The sequence below is a fragment of the Balaenoptera acutorostrata genome, chromosome 6, assembly GCF_949987535.1.
Source record: "Balaenoptera acutorostrata chromosome 6, mBalAcu1.1, whole genome shotgun sequence".
Classification (NCBI taxonomy): Eukaryota; Metazoa; Chordata; class Mammalia; order Artiodactyla; family Balaenopteridae; genus Balaenoptera; species Balaenoptera acutorostrata.
This window is the reverse complement of record NC_080069.1, coordinates 97066012-97085830: the sequence shown is the minus strand read 5'-3', so window position 1 is coordinate 97085830 and position 19819 is coordinate 97066012. Positions and strand designations below refer to the sequence as shown.

General features: G+C 35.0%; 1 pseudogene; it reads left to right on the top strand.

The window, feature by feature from the left end:
- The first annotated feature begins 15225 nt into the window (after nt 1–15225).
- Nucleotides 15226–16195, top strand: LOC102999813 (olfactory receptor 13C3-like; annotated as a pseudogene).
- Nucleotides 16196–19819: the final 3624 nt, after the last annotated feature.

Below are 19819 nucleotides of genomic sequence, written 5' to 3'. Positions count from 1 at the left end.
ATCAGAAATGTAGTTTAATAGAAGAGACTATCATAAATGTAAAAGAAAAGGAAAATTGAGTTCTCATACCATAAAAACAACACATAATGGATTGGAAGAAAAAAATGAAGGCACTTAAAAGAAAAAAAAATAGGTTAGCGCTGAGTTAGACAAGGCATTTTTAAAAAAATAGAGTTTTTAATCTAGTTAAAGAAAAAAAAATCAGTCATAAAGTGGTTGCTTAACATGGAGAATGAAAGGGACTCTGGGAACTTCCTTTCATTCAATGCTCATCCAACAGATTTTAAGTCAAGTATAACCTTGGAGAGGTTATACTTAATGTAGAGATTGATGAATCTGGCATTCCTTTTAGCCTGATTCCAGCAAATATGCTATTCATATAAGTAATCCCCTTGATTTGACCTAGTTTTCCCCTTCTGATGAGAAGCAGACATCCAGGTCACCTGTATAGAAGGAAAGAATGGACTGAGCAAAGGAACGAAGTGGCTCTTCCACTTTGGCCTATGTTTCTCATTGTAAAGGGTGGCACTCTGCTTCATGGTAGTATCTGTGAGCTAGTGTGAATCAACCCTTGTGAACGAGATCTAGCTTCTTGTTTTAACAAATCAACTTTGAGTCTTGTAGGGCTAAGGAACAGAATGTGGACCTTGGTTAAAAAACAGCAGCAACAACAACAACAAAACACAGTGTTGCTGTCTGGCGAGGTCTGTTGGCAGGAAGCCCGACAGCTTCTCTTGGGGGAAGCCTCTGAATCACTGCACATGTTTTATTCAAACTCTAAGAGTAAGTACAATCAGACTTCAAAGAAGGGGAGATCCTGTGAGAGAGGGCTAAGGCAATATTTCATTGCATCAATTGAGTTTGACCTTGATCAGCTGAGGAGGAATAGTCTTAGGTAATGGGCTGAAACCAAAATGCATCAGTGGGGCTTCTAGACAAGAAAACAATGTACATGGGTGCAATAGACAGAACAAGAAAGAAAAAGAGGAACAAAGATTTGCCAGTTTGTGAGGTATATTAAATGGAGTATTCAGGAATTATAATTTATTCTCCAGGCGACTTGGAACCTTTCGAATTTTGACCGAGGGAGTATAGAAGACGAAAACTCAGAAAAAAGGTTAATATAGAGGTATTCTTCAGGGTCATGTGCTTTTCTCACCAATATGGGACTGTGACCTGTGCTTGGTGGGTCTGTAAACATTGTTTTTCAGGACAATCATTGGCTCCTTCTCTAGCTTGTAGAGAACCTCAATCAAAATTCATCTTTGTATGGAACTAGACAAATAGTAGTTCATTTTAGGTCAAATTTGGTATCAAAAAGTTTTAATTCCCTTGGCAAAAACACAGTCCTCCCATTTCCTGTGGGTTCTCAGCTCAGTCCTGTAACAGTCTGTGAAAATTAAAGTGAATCCAGCATCAGTCTGAAGTGAGACTAAAGCTCTGTTGGGTCCTTTGCAGCTAAGTCTTAACTGATTGCTTTAGTTATTAAAGTAACCAAAGTAATAATAACTGCTTCATTCTGCCTGGGTTTTTCAGTTTGTTTTGTTTGGTTTTTTTTTTCACTTCCAAGAACGAAGGGGACTTCAACAGATACTCAAAGAAAAAGAAAAACATCTCCATTTATAAGTTGAAAAATTGATGCCCTGGGGGCCATAGGAACCTAACCCTTCTACTATTCCTGCTTTTTTTTTTTTTTTTTAATAGCTTTTACCCCCTACCCCTAGAAAACTTCTCTTCTAGAAGTAGTGAGTTTATGGAGGTATTGCTCACTGGGTGAAAAAGAACGTGTTCATTTTGTGGTCAGTTTTCCTCCATATGCCCTAGGATATATTGAACATTATAAGCAATAGTAGTCAAATGTACATGAGCTTAAAAAAATCTGGCTACATCTCTTAAGAGCTCTGTGACATTATGCTCACATTTTTAAGCTTTTCTCAGCAACTGTGGGCTCACCTATATAATGGAACAGCCTGTTCTGAATTTAACTGTTATCACATATACTAAGTTTATGGCTTAGATTAGGAACTTAAAACACATTTGACTCTTACTGGGGTCATAATTAGTTGTAATTAAAAGAGTATGAGGCCCAAAATTACATTCTTAGGAAACCTAATTTCAAATTCTAGATCTTTCTCATGCTAGGGAAGTGAGGGCTGCACTACTTTTCAGAGTCTAGGTTTACTCATCTGTAAAGTTACCAATAGCTTCTTCATAGATTCCATGAGTGAATCCAATGATATCATACGATGAAAGTGCTTTGCAAGTGAAATGCAATATCCAAATGCTTGTTCATTAATTCATTCAACATATATATGGCAATGGCTTAGTGTGTGCCAGGCAATATAATTAGGGATGGTGGTGAGCAAATGAAGTCATTACAACATTTATTTTTCTCAAGCCCAAAGGATATTTCTTTATACAAATATTTTAGTATATTTGTTAAACAACTTTCATATGACTTTACAATTTGAAGCTTACGAGGAATTTTCCCAAGCTACTGCCTTATCATTTTAGAAACAAGGAAAGCAATTCTGCGAGAAGGTAAATTACTTGCTCAGTGTTCTGTGCCTAATTAATTGTGTGTAGGAAGCAAGTGTTGACTGGCTCTGAAGCTCACACTCTTTCCAAAATGCTGTGTTATCTCAGACAGGAAAAGTTGTGCTGTTAATCTTACTGGTTTTAATGGCAATTGGAGAGAGGCTAAATTAAGTAAACTTGGAATCCAAACAGAATGACAGATGTATGGAGAACGGGACAGCCACAAATTTGTTCCACTAAGCTGAATTTCTCCTACAAATTATATCACTTGGCACAATGTAGGGATAGATGGAATAGATGCTCTTTTTTTTCTGGAACATTTCTGTCATACAAAGTTAGTAGATTAATCCAGGTCACAAACAATCAAAACAAGAGATAAAGGACCTATGGTGGATTTTTGCTTCTACATAATTTATTCTCTGGAGTCAAAGCTTACTCTGGAACTCAGGATAAAGAGGGACTGACTGATTACAGTGATCCTGGCCCAAGGAGCTTCCCGAAAGGGTTCATGGAAGAGGTGGTTTGTGTTTATTCGTATTTAGAGGGTTAGATATAGGGATCATATTTTTGTCTTAATTAATTTGAATTCAACGATTATTTTGAGTATAATCATTTAGGTGATATGGTATCTCAGCTACGTTTAAAAACGTTTTAAAAATATATTTTTTATTACAGTGGTCATAGCAACTGCTGATGATGGTCAAATGATTGCATTGCAGTTCCATACATTTGGGACAGAATTAATTTTTTCAGCAGATTATAGGTCCAATAATAGCATTCAAATTGTTTAGATGCTAAAGAAAATAACAGATAACACGTCTGTTTTGCAATAATTTCTCTAAGATCACCAATTAAAGGAATCGAATGCTCTCATTCTATCTGCTCTGGGGAGGGGAGGAGAGACAGAATAAATGTTTCTGAAGAGGCAGATGTAGCAAAGAGCACTGAATTTTATTTTAGAGTGCCTAGATTTGAAACTGAAAGATTTGGAACTTCTTTTTTTCTCTTCTTTAAATGAAGCCAATTCCTACCTAAGATCTTTATTGTGAAAATTACCCAGTAAGGGTCTAAAATATAACACGAAGCTTTATGACACTAAATAATGAAAACTTGACAAATAAGAAAATAAATATATCCAGTTAAAGCATATAAAATTGATATCTTACCCTTAATTTGAAAAACCACATTTACAACAGAAGAATATGGAACATTATGACATTTATGTAAATCTGAGCCTGAGGAATGGTTTCCTTTCCTTGATTTGAGATCAATATTCCTTTGCTTTACAGCCTCAAGAAATGTTTTCCATTTTATGTAATAATTTTCAGGATAAAGAGAGGGGATATTAGTGAGCATTGGATAACAAGTAAGGTGCTGTAATTATTTTCTTCAAGTTTTGACTTATCATTAGTTTATTCCTCAGGTCAAACTGATAGATGAATCTATTTAAAATATTCCGACTCTCAGGTCCAGAGTTTCTAGTTCAATCTCAGAAAAGAAATATGTGAGATAACCCAGAGATTCTTGGGGCCTTTGGGTTTATCTAACTGCTCCTCTACATTTTGAGCTCCAGAAATGTCCTCCAAAAGACCAACCATTAGCATAGCAAGGCAGTTTAAATGCATTTTGGGGCAAGCCAGGGAAGGGTCCAATATTTGCAACAAACTAAAATTAGGAATGTAAACATGGAGGATTATAAACTTTCCAACACCCCAGGGGGAATGTAGTTAGACCCAATTATATAATTGGTATGTTCCTTTTGTAATACAACTCAAACATGAAACATATATCACTTTCTACCTTCTCACAACATTTGAAGATTTAAGACCCAAACAGAAAAAAGTCTTTAATAAGTATTGCTGTTTTTTTGGGAGAAATTATCTGAAAACTTTCCACAATTAATTGTGTAAATTGCCTTCATTTGCATAGTGCTTTCAAATATCTAATGTGTTTCTCAGAATACTACCATGAGTTAGTACAGTTATTCCTATTACACAAATTTAGAGCCTCAGACTTTGAAAGTTGAAATATTTTGCTGAAGTTTGTCCAGCCAGTATATGAGAAGGTAAAAAAGATCTCAAATTCAGCTTTTGTGACTCTTGCCCCTGCAATCTATTTGCAGCACTGCCCCATCTAGCACTGATAAGAGCCTGAAATGAGCTGTTAGAATTTTGCATCCCCACCCTGCAATGGATGCAGGAAAGTTAGGTTAGAAGGATGTAAACAATTGAAAATGACAAATGTCAATAAAAAGTTAAAACTGAACCTTATTTTCTCTCTAGGTCCAAGTCAGAGTTGAAGCATATGGAACAGAATGTAACCTTTTATGAAAAACAATTCCTCTTTGACTTTAGTAACAAAGATTTGCACTCAAACTCAACCTTTGCTCCCGAAATGAATCCTCCTTTCTCAATAACTTTCTGTTAAAAGCTTTTTCAGATAAGCCTGCTTTTTTAAATTGGTAATTTATTCTTAACCTACGTATTTTTTCTAAATTTAGTTCACTCTAAATGCTATAATTTATGCTGCACAGGCATCTGACATTTAATACCAGAGAATAATAAATAATACTAATTGAGTTGGGAGCAAGGAGCATTTTTCTATGCACTTTTCATGTATTTCACATATCTGATCCTTATTACAATCTTATGAGATATATGCTATTATTATCTTCATTTTAACAGTTGAGTAACTGAGGAACAAAAAGATATTATCATTGCCTGTGAGGTGTGTGTGTGTGTGTGTGTGTGTGTGTGTGTGTGTGTGTGTGTATGTATACATACATATATATATATATATATATATATATATATATATATATATATATATATGCAACAAGTTTCCCTAAAGGGACTGAAAAATACTTAGGGCAGAAAACTTTCTATTTTACTTTTCTGTATCACAGCACTATCTGATGATGTGTCTTGAGAATGGTGGACACTCAGAGTATATACCTGTAAACAGATGGACAATTTTTCACTTAGTTCCTCAAATGCTGTCTATAGTTTGTATATTACGAAGTTATGTGTTGCTTTACTATTTATAGTTATTGCTTGCAGTAGTAATTTCTACTAAAAGACCACCACAGGAATAAAGGATGTTGAAAGGAGGCAGGACTTGAGTCCTCTTTCCCGAACATCTTTCTCTCTGTTCAACCTGAAAAACTCAAAATCTATATATTTTATGTGCTAGTCTGCATTTTTATTGACATATAATTGACATGTAATATTGTGTAAGCTTGAGTATGTTGATTTGATACACTTATATATTGTAATAGCAATACCACTTAGCATTAGCTAACACCTTCATCACATCACATAATTATTTTTTTTGGTGGTAAGACATTTAAGATGTAGTCTTTTAGAAACTTTCAAGTATATAAGAAAATATTGTTAACTATAAACACAATGCTGTGTATTAGATTCCCAGAATGTGTTCATCTTCTAACTGTAAGTTTATATGCTTTGACCGACATCTCCCCAGTTCCCTCATTCCATAGCCTCTGGTAACCACCTTTCTACTTTCTGTTTCTATGAGTTCAGCATTTTTAGATTCCACATGTAAATGATATCAGACTATATTTGTTTTTCTCTGCCTGATATCTCACTTACCATAATGCTCTCAAGGTCTATCCATGTTGTCCCAAATGGCAGAATTTCCTTCTTTCTCATGGCCGGATATTATTCCATTTTCTATATGTACCACATCTTCTTTATCTGTTCACCCCTTGACAGACACTTAGATTGTTACCATATCTCAGCTATTGTGAATAATGCTGTATTAAACATGCAAGTACAGATATCTTTTTGATATCTTGCTTACATTTTCTTTGGAGGTGTACCAAGGAGTGGGATTGCTGGATCAGATGGTAGTTTTATTTTTAATTTTTTAAGGGATCTTCATACTGTTTTCCTGGTGGCTGAAGCAATTTATATTTCCACCAGCAGTGCACAGGCCTTTCGTTTTCTCCACATCTAACACTTGTTCTCTCTTGTCTTTTTGATGGCGGCCATTCTGACCGGTGTGAGGTGCTATCTGATTTTGGTTTTGATTTGCATTTCCCTGATGATTAATGATGCTGAGCATCTTTTTGTGCACCTGTTGTCCAGTTGTATGTCTTCTTTGGAAAATATCAATTCAGTTCTTCTGCCCATTTTTTAATTGGACTGTTTACGTTTTGTTATTGAGTTGTATGACTTCTTTATATATTTTGGATAATAACCACTTATCTGATATATTGTTTGCATGTATTTTCTCCCATTACGTAGGTTATATTTTATTATGTTATTTCTTTTGCTGTGGGGAAGCTTTTTTGTTTGATGTAGTCCCACTTGTTCATTTTTGTTTTTGTTGCTTGTGCTTTTGGTGTCATATGCAAAATATCATTGCCAAGACCAATGTCACAGAAATTTTTCCCTATGTTTTTCTAAGAGTTTTATAATTTCAGGTATTATGTTTAAGTCTTTAGTCTATTTCAAGTTAAGTTTGTGAGTGGTGTAAGATTGTGGTACAATTTCATTTTACTGAATATGGTTATCCAGTTTTCCCAGCATAATTTATTGAATAGAGTATACTTTCCTTATTGAGTATTCTTGGCTCCCTTGTCAAATATTTTTTGACTGTATATGTGGGGGTTTATTTCTGGGCTCTCTATTCTATACTATTGGTCTATGTGTCTATTTTTATGCCAGTACCATACTCTTTTGATTACTATAGCTTTGTAGTATAGTTTGAAATTGGGAAGTGTGATGCCTTCAGCTTTGTTATTCTTTCTCAGGATTCCTCTGTGTGTGGTCTTTTGCAGTTTCATACAGGTTTCATGATTTTTTTCTACTTCTGTGAAAAATGCAATTAGAATTTTTATAGGGATTGCATTGAATCTATAAATGATTTGGGTAGTATGGATATTTGAACAATGTTAATTCTTCTGATACATGAACTTGGAATATCTTTCCAATTGTATCTTCTTCAATTTCTTTGATTTCATCAAGGTCTTCTAGTTTCACTTTCTTGGTTAAATTAATTCCTAAGTATCAATATTTTATTGTTTTTGATGATACTGTAAATGGGATTGTTTCACTTATTTCTTTTTCAGATATTTTATTGTTAGTGTATAGAAATGCAACTGATTTCTGAATGTTAATTTTATATCATACAATCTTACTGAATTCATTGCTTAGTTCAGTTTTCCGGTTGAGTCTTTAAGATTTTTTTGTATATAGGATGATATCATCTGCAGATAGAGATAATTTTACTTCTTCCTTTTCAATTTGGATCTATTTCTTTACTTGCCTGATTGATCTAGATAGGACTTCCAGTACTGTGTTGAATAAGAGTGGCAAGAGTGCGTACCCTTGACTTGTTCCTGATCCTAGTTGAAACACTTTCCACCTTTAACCATTGAATATGATATCAGTTATGGTTCTGTCATGTATGGCCTTTATTAAGTTGAGATATGTTCCTCTATACCCAATTTATTGATGATTTTTTAATCATGAGAAGATGTTGTACTTTGTCAAATTCTCTTTTCTGCTTCTATTGAGATTATCATGTGATTTTGATCTTTTATTCTGTTAATGTGGTGTATTGCATTTATTGATTTGTATATGTTGAACCATCTTTGCACCCCAGTGATAAATCCCACTTGATCATGGCATATGATCCTAATGTGCTGTGGAACTTGGTTTGCTAATATTTGGTTGAGAATTTTTGCATCTATACTCACCAGGGATATTGGTCAGTAGTTTTTTGTTTTTTGTTTTTTTTTTCTTGTAGTGTCCTTATCTGGCTTTGGTGTGAGGGTAATGTTGGCCTCCTAAAATAAGTTTGGGAATTCTCCTTCCCCTTTAATTTTTTGGATGAATTTGAGAAGGATTGATATTAATTCTTTAAATGTTTGGTATAATTTACCAGTAAAACCATCTGGTCCTGGGTCTGTCATAGTTGTGAGGTTTATAATATTGATTTAATTTTCTTACTCATTATTGGTCTGTTCAGATTTCCCATTCTTCATGATTCAGTCTTGGTAAGATATTTATTTCTAGGAATTCATCAATTACTTCTATGTATTTCTTTGCTATCATTTGTAATGTCTCTTCTTTTATTTCTGATTTTATGTATTTGAGTCTTCTCTCTTTTTTTCTTGGTTAGCCTAGCTAAAGGTTTTATAAATTTTATCTTTTCAAAAATCCACCTCTTAGTTTGTCAATCTTTTCTCATGTTTTTCTGGTCTTTATTTCATTTATTTACACTCTGTTCTATGTGTTCCTTCCTACTGCTAACTTTGGACTTAATTTGTTCTTTTTCTAGTTCCTTGCAGTTAAAGTTAGGTTATTTGAGAACTCTTTTTTCCCTTAATATATGCATTTATCACTATATACTTCTCTTTAAGAACTGCTTCTGCAGTACTTTATAGGTTTTGGTACACTGTGTTTCTATTTTCATTTATTTCAATATATTTTCACTTCCCTTTTGATTTTTTTCTTTGACACTTTGGATACTCATGAGTGTGTTGTTTTGTTTCCACATGTTTGTAAATTACCCAGGTTTCCTCTTGTTGTTTTCTAATTTCATACCATTGGGGTATGAAAAAAAGAAACTGGGTACCTTGGTATCTTTAAATATGCCAATAATTGTCTTGTAGCTTGTGCTCGAGTTGTTTTGTGATCTATCCTGGAGAATGTTCCATGTGCACTTGAGAAGAATGCATATTCTGCTGCTCTTGGATAGAATGTTCTCTATATGTCTGTTAGGTCCATTTAGTTGAAAGTATGATTTAAATCCAACCTTTCAATATTAATTTTCCATGTGTATGATCTATCCATTGCTGAAAGTGGGATATTGAAGCCCCCTACTATTTTTGTGCTACTCTCTATTTCTCCCATCAGATCTGTTAGAATTTACTTAATATATTTAGGTGTTTTTAATGTAGGGTGCATATATATAATTGTTATATTTTCTTGATGAGTCCACTCCTTTATCATTATATAATGATCTTCTTTGTCTCCCATGACAGTTACTGTCCTAAAGTCTATTTTATCTGATATAAGAATAGATGCCCCCAACCTTTTTTGGTTTGTATTTGCATGGAACATATTTTGCCATCCCTTTAGTTTCAGTTCATATGTGTCCTTAAAGATGAAGTGAGTCTCTTGTGGGCAACATATTGTTAGGTGGTGTTTTTTTTTTTTTAATTCATCCAGCCACCCTGGCCTTTTGATTGGAGATTTCAATCCATTTATTTAGAGTAATCTTTGATATGTAAGGACTTACTAATACCATCTTATTAATTACATTATGGCTGTTATGTATTTCCACTCTTCTTTTTTCCCTCTTGCTGCCTACTTAAATGGATGGTGATTTTCCCTATGATATGCTCTGATTCCCTTCTCTTTATCTTTTGTGAATGATGATAGGTTTTTATTTTGTAGTTACCATGCAGGTCACATAAAACATATAACAGTCTGTTTTATGCTAATAGCAAATTAACTTCAGTTGCATACAAAACTCTACCCTTTAATTCCCCCCTTTTATGTTTTTAACATGACAATTTACCTATTTTTATATCATGTATTCGTTAACAAATTATAGTAGCTATAGTTATTTTTAATGGTCTTTTCCTTTAGTCTTTATACTGTAGTTAAGTGGCTAACATACCATCTTGTTATGGAATTAGAATTTTATGACTGACTATATATTTGCCTTACCAATGTGTTATCTGTTTTTATATGTTTTCATGTTACTAATTATCATTCTTTCATTTCATCTTGAAGAACACCTTTCAACATTTCTTGTAAGGTGAGTCTGGTGGTGGTGAACTACTTCAGCTTTGTTTGACTGGGAAAGTCTTTATTTCTTTTTCATTTCTGAAGAATAACTTTGCCAAAGTTCAGTGTTAATATCTACAATATAACTCAATAGACTTTCCTAAAACACTTTAATTCGATGACGAATTATTACCTATCTGAATTCACGCCTTCTTCCCCTCCTCCTCTTCCTCTCTTTCCCTTTTATCACTCCTTCTCCTCCTCTTCTTCTTTAATTTTGTGACCTTAAACATATGAATTCCCTTTTGTCCTGTGAATTTATTTATTTTATTGCTTATTGGTATCTCTTTTCATTCCAAAAAAGGTGATGCCTTCCTGAACCAAATTAACTCATCTAAAAGGATGAATATAAAAAAAGCAAAAATGTTAAATGAATGCATTTAATTCATAGCAAATATCTGTTTTATTTCATTTATAATATCTAGATTATTTTCAATTCAAATATTTCATTTTGGTAATTATCATTTGAATAGTAATTCCTGACTTTGAATTAACTTTATTTTGGTAATCATAATTTGAACTAAAAAGCTCTCACATTTCATAAAGTTACTTTGGTGAACATTTGCCCCTGTTTTCATATGTTATATGAGTAGGAGAATGTCATTTCGTTTTGGAGCTTTAGTTCAGCCACAGTTTGTTCCCATCACCATTCTTAATTGTGTCTGTGGGACACTGTCCCTAATGTACCAGAAGTTTCTCCATTCCACAGGTCTCTCATTGCAAGTTTAAATTGCTTTGAGAACTGGGGAACAATGAAAACTGTTGCATAACAAATATTTATTCTTCCACATCTGTGGGATCTGGCATTGTTTGTTGAACCTGACCTTAATTCAGAATGCTGACATAAGTACGAAAAAGGAAGTAATGCGTTCTTTTAGGAGGTGGAAATAATTTATCAGTGTAATGGTAAGTGTTGAATATCATGAAACTGTACCTTTTCAATCTATAGTTAAAGCTATTGTTCAGTATTAATTTTTAATGTGAATAACCTGATGCAATATAGGTATCAATTTATTACCACCAAAATATAGCTGAGAATCATTATAATTATTATTATTTCATTATTATTTGTACAATGTCTGTTAATCCTTAATTTCCATATGGTATCACATAGTTTCTTTAAAATCTCCCTGCAAGGAGAGTAAGGCAAGTATCTTTATCACTATCTTACAAATGAGAAGACTGAGGCTATAAATTAGAAGCATAGAACCTCAAACAAAAGACTTTGATTCTAGTCTGAGATACTTTTCCACTATGCTAAACCTGTATCAATAAATGTTAGATGATCCTCTGTACTTATAATGCATAAACTGGTAATTATTTGTATAAGATGGCAGCTTGTTAATACTGACTGAAAGATATTTTAAAAAATTAAAGCCTGCTACAGATGAACAAATGTGACATATTAAAGTTTTCCTGATAATTAATCCACAAATGCTGCACAGGGAAAATGCTTAAGAGTTTAGAAAATAAGCCTTCACCTATTCAGTGAGAACCCATCTATTATGTGCTACCACTGTATTAGGCTTAGGTGTAGAGGGATGAGCAAGACAGGCAGGCTCCTTCCCCCATGTCTCTTGCTACCTCACAGTATAACAACATAAACAGTTTAAAGTGCTGGGAGCAGAAGTAAACCAAAGGTAGCAAGACAAGCCTGGGTCAAAGTGGGTTTGACTTAGTGAGGGGATTCCTGCCTAGGAGGGAAAGGCTTGGAGCAGATGGCAGGGAGAAGCAATTCAGGTAGCCTCAGATGCATTGTCATTGCAGTTGTCTGGAAGAGGAAGCCAACAGGCTCTCTAGTCCTGGACCCAAAGGGCCTGGCTAGAACATCTTCATGTGTCCTGGTAAATCTTGCTGTCTTCTTCCATTTGCATTACTGACTGGCCTGATCAAGGGTGCTTATGTCCCTTATCTAGTACATCCTCTGACCAATTTCTGAGCCCTCTTGGGGAGAATTTTGATTTGTCATAAGAAGTAGTGTAGAGTAAGTATTGAATAATTGCCTCCTTTCTCTGGGCACTGTTGAATGAATGTAGTCTTTGTGACCCTTACTTCTCTAAGGTTCTCACTAACCATTCCCTGCTGTTGACACATGATTTCTATACAAATTTTAATGCTACCAGTTAGGCGGGGTAGTAATGTAAAGACAATGGACTTTGGATCTTTCCTCTTCCTGTTATTAGTCATGTGACACCAGCCAAGTGAGCTAATTTCAAGCCTAAAATATGGCACATAAGATCCTAAAGTAAGATTTGGCAACAAAAATGAAGATTTCTCCTCCCTCTTTTCTTCTTTAAAGAAAGTTCTGTTCTTAAGAAGAATAAATAAAAATTTACAATCTCATTTGCGCTAAAGTTTTCATCTCCAAAACTGTGATTTTATATTCCCTTATTGTCTTTCTCTTCAAAGTTGTGATATTTCTCTTGTGTATTCTTAATTAAATTATTCCTGTAGTGCGAATCCCTCCTTTGAGTTGGACTTTAGACTCTAAGTAATATCTGCTCTAAAGTAATTTCCCCAACTTCTATCACATGGCAAACTAAGTGGCAGAGTGGGGGAAAATTGGCTGTAATGAAATTCTTAACACTATTAGCCCACGTGAGGGCTAAACTTGTGATTTTGACCAATGTCAAATGTGGTGGTGATTATGGAAAGGTCAGTTTTCACATACAATCAGTAATGTGACAAACCCATTAATCTAAATATCTTAATTCCTTGTATTATGTTTCTGCTAAAAATCTCATAAAGTCCTACAGTGTGATGTCAAATTTGGTGGGTACTAACATCACAGGATCCAAGCGTTCAACCCACGTTCTGTGCTTTCTAATGATAGACTCCTTCCCCACCAAAAGATGTGCCAACATAGCACAGGGAGATCAGCTCAGTGCTTTGCAATGACCTAGAGGGGTGGGATAGGGAGGATGGGAGGGAGGCTCCAGAGGGAGGGGATATGGGGACATGGCGTATGCATATGGCTGATTCGCTTTGTTGTACAACAGAAACCAACACAGTATTGTGAAGCAATTATATTCCAATAAAGATCTATTAAAAAAAAAAAAAAAGGCGTGCCAAATTCTCTGACTTTAGAGCCTCTCTGTGCACCTGCCATACTTTCCTTCTGAGATGCGCTTGCCACCACTCCACCACGGAAACTCTCTTGTCTAAAAAGGATGTGCTGCCAATCCATTTACTCCTAACTTTTGCTCACCTTCTCACTTTTTGAATACTCCCCTTCTTTTCTTCCAAACTTGTCTAATTCTTTCCCAGCTTCCAGATCCAGCCCATTTCTGAAACTCTTCCTGAATTCTCCTTGGCGTGATTTATTTCTCATAAACTTCTTCCTTATGGGAAAATCTATAAATTTTACTCAAGCTACATAATGTCATTGTGTTTATAATATATTTTATATGTACTTTTCCTATATCCGTAACTGAATTTTGCACTCTGTAATGGGAGGCACTTTATTCTTTTATTTATCCTTACTGTGCTTGGAATATGACTGGGTTCAAGATAGGCTGTCAGTAATATTCAAAAGCTATTGTAGTAGTCTGGCACACATTTAACCTGCTTTAAAAAATGCTTCCAATAATATTTTTTCCTTAAGACTATTTATTTAACTCTTTCAGTAATTTTTTTTCTTAAGAGTATATGAATATTGAACTTTCTCTAAAACACAAAAGGAATATGTTCTTGTCATTTTCCAGTTTGGTATGCCAATCCACTTAATAAGGCAAAAGAAAATCCATTTGTATCAGAAATATCTGGATAATCTGCCAGCTCAGTGTAGATTAAAGACTTGCTACTCAAGTGCTTTCAAGACCTGTTGCGTAAGTATAACCTGAGCTGTTATGAGAAATGAAGACTCTCAGGAGCTGCCCCCAAAACCAAAACAGAATCTAAAGCTTTTCAAGATACCCAGGTGATTCATGTGTATATAAAAATAAGCGATGCTGTGAACTACACTTGATCTGAGCTTTGAGCTCTACTTCACTGTTTACTATGAGGTTAACCTTGGAAAAATTTCATGTTTTAATATTTGAAAAAAATGGGAGTAATATAAACAATGATTGTATTTTGTTAAGCATAAAATAGTAGTACATACACACATGTGTATACCTATTTATATAAAATATTTAAACCTTCTTGCTGATTTCTTAGGTTGACTTAAGTGAGTAAATTATGAAGATACACTCTGAAGCCACATAATGAAAATAAGTGAAGAGACTATGTAATACTCTCCAAAGACTGTGTGTGACATTCATGTGGACCTGATCTATGCAATGGTCTTGTCACAGGAACAGTCACACAAGATACTAAGAGGAGCTGGAATGAGATCAACAACTATCTACATTTAAACAGATGTTAAATTTCAGTTTATGCTATTCAATTTATTATTATTAATGTCTATTAAAAAATTAAAGTGCCTAATATAAAGTATGCAGTGTCAGGTGTAGAAAGAAATATGCACCAAAAAAATCAAAGTTGCTGTGAAATTTTGACCATCATGAATTGCAGAATCATATTTCCAGTCCTTGTTGAGTAGTCTCTTGCCATCTCCACTGCTTACTTTCTGGGACAGATGAAGTCAGGCTTATAGTTGCTAATTAGGAGTTTTAGAAACCTCAACCCGGGAACAAGGCTTCAACAGCAGGAAAGGTTACTTCTGTATGTTTGCTTGATCATAGGTAGATCTTCACATATTGGCAATGGGCATAGGTACTTCCATCCTTCCCAGTTTTATTGTATTCTAGTCATACACATTGTTGAAGATAGCTGGATGTCAGAGTTTCAAGCAAACATTCCTTATAATACATTCTTAAAAAATCAATTGTTCAGGTAATATGTAACATGTAACATTTGTTTCTTGGCAGTGAATGTATTTTATATTAGATCTTCCTTTGACATACTGAAAGTGGATGACATGGATAAAATTAACCAGACATTTGTGCTAGGATTTCTTCTGGTCTTTCTGGATACCCAAAGATTGAGATAGTTGACTTTGTTCTAATTCTAATTATGTATCTTGTGATTCTAATTGGCAACAGTGTTCTGATAATAGCAAGCATCTTTGATTCCCATCTTCACACCCCAATATACTTCTTCCTGGGAAACCTCTCTTTTCTGGATGAGCTTAATCTCAAAGAAAAGGAACATTTCCTTCTCTGGATGTGCAGTGCAGATGTTCTTAGGATTTGCAATGGGGTCAACAGAATGTTGCTTCTTGGCATGATGGCTTTTGACTGCTACGTGGCCATCTGTAACCCTCTGAGATACCCCGTCATCATGAGCAAGGTGGTGTATGTACTGATGGCTTCTGTGTCATGGCTGTCCGGTGGAATCAACTCAGTTGTGCAAACATCTCTTGCCATGCGATTGCCTTTCTGTGAGAATGATGTTCTCAATCATTTCCCATGTGAAATATTAGCTGTTCTCAAGCTTGCTTGTGCTGATATATCCCTCAGTATCATCACCATGACAATATCAAATATGGCATTTCTAATTCTTCCATTGCTGATCATTTTTTTCTCCTACATGTTCAGTCTCTACACCATCTTGAGAATGAACTCAGCCACAGGAAGACACAAGGCTTTTTCCACCTGTTCAGCATATCTGACTGTGGTAATTATATTTTATGATACCATTTTCTTTATGTATGCCAAACCCACGTCTCAAGAACTGCCTGGAGAAAACTATTGCAAACTTCTGACAAGCTCATTTCCCTGTTTTACAGTGTAGTGACACCTATGCTAAATCCTATGATCTATAGCTTGAGGAATAAGGATGTAAAAGCAGCTGTAAAATATTTGCTAAACCGAAAACCTATCCAATAAGTATTTCAGAAAATGCAGATCTTTGTGTAATAGGCACAAAGATGGACTTATAGCTAAATCAGTAAGAAGCTTTGAGGAAACCATGGTTAAGGAGAGATATTTTTATTTTTCCCTTCACTAACCTTACTCAGCTAGAATTACTGAGAACTGTAGTTTGCTATAAACTCAGCTTCCAGTGTTTTCAGATCTCACAAGTACAATGAATTTCATTAAAGTCTCATCCCAGGTGGTATCTGAAATGAGTGTTTCTGGTGTACTGTACAGAAATGTAATAGAAAACAGTTACACATAACTTTGGAGATAGAGGGGCAAGAGTACAAAATCTTCAATTCCACAAACTACCTAAATGACATTGGATAGTCTATTCTTTGTAAATCATAGACTTGTAATAAGGAAAGAGATAAAACCCGGTACCAGTGTCATTATAATTTCAATAAGTTGGAGAAAGCACCTAGCATAGCACCAACTTCATAGTGTCCTAAAATTTCAGATTTAAAGTTGGCTCCAAATTGAGGACTAAAAGTTACTACTGAGTACCTCTTTTACCCCAAGCTAATACTTACGAAAGCTAGATATCTCCCCCTAAAGGTCACTCTGTTAATATAAGTCACACCCTCCTTGCCCCTCCCCCCATATCACCATAAAGAGAAGTTTGGGCCAGGGGAAGAAATAATCAAGGGAGTGTTCTGCCTTATGTGGAGTGTACAGTGCTTGGTGGGAGGTGTTGCACTACAGTCCCTGGGGAAGAATGGGAACGTTTTTTGTTCTAATCCAAGCCAAGTGAGATGGTGCTGCAGAAGAGCTCTTAAGGTTTTGGGTGCTTGCAAAGAAAGAGTCTGGCTTCTGGCTTGATGAGTGGAGGCCTGCTGAGCTCTTGAGGCTGCAGACCAGAAGAGGAGCCAGTGTAGAAGAGGAAGGAAGGTGGATATTCTAAACCAAAAGATACACAAAAACATTTCAAATCTGCTTGAGATGTTCTTACAGGCTCAGAAGGAGTGATAAAGTCCATGACTGGGGAAATTAAATCAGTTCTTGTCATTCTCTAATGAGTTGAAACTCCTTAGTAAATCTATTTTTTTTCTTTTTCTGTAGAGTCCTTGTCTAGAAGGCCAGTGCCTAGCATAGGGTGTCTTTGGGCCACACCATCCAGCTTCCCCATTGTCTCTTAGCTCATTATGATAGCTGGGTTTTGACTTCATTTTCCTACCCAGTCTTCCTTTTTCCTACTTGTTTTAGAGCTACACGACCCCATATCTCCTACTCAGAGACTTCATTCTTTGCCAGTCTACTTCCTTCAGGTTGACCCAGATTTCTGCCTAGATGATCTGGTCACTAAATTCTGCTCCTCTGCCACTGTCCCACCAGAATGAGTGCTGTCACTGCAAAAAACTTCCAGATGCTGTTCTCTCTCCTCTGGGTTGGATCACATTGGTGTTGCTTTTGGTTCAGAAAGGCATGTACCCGACCCTGTGACTGACAGCTTTTGAACTTCTAGTGCTTCTCCTCTACCCTCTCACTAGAGGCCCTGCATTTGTATCTGATCCATGCTTAGTTCTCTTTAAACTTTTGTTCTATGACAATGTTTTAGGCATATAAAAATATTATTTATATTGTTTTAACCAACTCCTTAGCACCTTAATTTTTAATTTTTTCCCGCAATACCAAGAGTGTAAACATCTAATATGCAGGCTTATATCAAGTTGAACTCTTCATCTGCTAAAATATTCCATAGGTATATAAAAGTGGATGCTATAGGGCTTTGATATAAACAAGCGTACTCATGTTAATCAATGATCAGAAAATTGACAGATTTGATAATAAATATCTTTCCCTGGAAAAATCAGGAAATCTCCAATAGATTATTAGGTGTATTATTTTCTTATTAATAAATAAATTTTTAATTAAAAATATCAAAAAGTATTTTAAAAATTGTCACTATGGTCATCTCCTAAAGCTACCATTTAAAATATTTCTTCTAGTAACTAGGAGTCATACATTCAACATGTTTGTATTTTGATTTATCACTTAATATGCTATGAACCCTTGAGGTTAAAGGGTTTTTTTGTGTGTGTGTGTACAACACCTATGGTTTCAGAGGATAAATTTTAAGAAGTGAAGTTAATAGAGAAGGGGGTATGAACATTTTCAATTTCTAGCTAAATTACCCTCTACCCACCCTTAATACCATCATAGGAGTTTTCCCAAATATGTTTACAGCTCTGTTTACATACATACATACATACATTTATATCTCTATTTATCTATATATACACACATGCTTATGTATTTTTTCTTTAAAACCTACTTTTAGAAATACTTATTTTCAAATACTTAACAGAAGAGCAAGAGTAATTTAACAAAGTTCCATATACCATTCACATGGCTTAAAAAATTACCAACACATGGTCAGCCTTCTTTCATCATTATGTATCTTCCTCATCCAGATTATTTTGAAACAAATCCTAGGCATAATTACATCAGTTTATCTGTCTATCTATAAATACCTATATATCTAGTATATATTTATAGATATATATGTGTAATGTGTAGACATACACTAGGTGGCAAAAATCCAAGTGCCACTATTCACATGGTAGTCTACAAGAATGCACCTCCTGGAGCGCATAAACTATAAGATAAATGATGCTGTCTCCAGTTTAGCAATAGGACGGTGCTGGTGATGACTGTAAGCCACTAAAAGGGCGCATGAGCCATGTAAAATACATTATTTCTCGATCCAGTGGATTGTTGCCATGAGATAATACAGGCTGTATACTACCTGACTTTCTAAATTTCAAGGGAGCTCAGTTTTTAAAATTAAACACTGCAGCACTTACCCAGGGTTGGACATTTTACAGAACACACGAGGATTCAGTGTACACTCATGTAAGGCTAATGCTTCCTATAACAGTATAGGATATGGTCCTGCAGGAGGAAGGAATTTCAGGCCAAAAAGGAGAGTTCTGAAACTTCAGTTGTACCTGCTAGGCCAATTTTGAGGAACTGTCTCTTAGAATATTTCAGTCAATGTTGGTTTATATACCCAACATATTGCCATTAACTGCTTATTGAGTTTGAGTACATATTTTGAACCCAAAATGTTTATTTCTCCAGGATGCTATCATATAGATAGTAGTAACCTCCAAATATACGTTAGCTATAGCATGCCAAAGAACTTCCCGTAGGCTCCCTTTTTATATCAGCAATCACTTTCCCTTCTTTCCACCTTTCATTAATTTTTACCCAGATTATCCTCTTTGGGGTAGAACTGTTAGCTTCAGCAAGAGGACTGATCCATAAAGCTAGCAGCAATTTAAATACGGTCAATGATTTCCCCCTTTATCTTGTGTATTATATAGAACAGGGTTGGATAAATACAAGCATATTGGCTTGCCTCATTAACCAGGTAAGAGAGAAACAGAACCTATTAATCCCATTTTTAAAAGGGTAAATAAAGAATGATCTGTATTATTGTAGCAGTGTGGGCAGTAGTACCTAGATGTATTGTCATGGTATCATGTTCAGCAACTGATCCATGTCCCATTAAAACAGGATCAGGCAAAGAAAAAATTTTTAGAAATATAGAAGTTTCTATAAAGCGCCTGTATCATTCGCACAATTTTC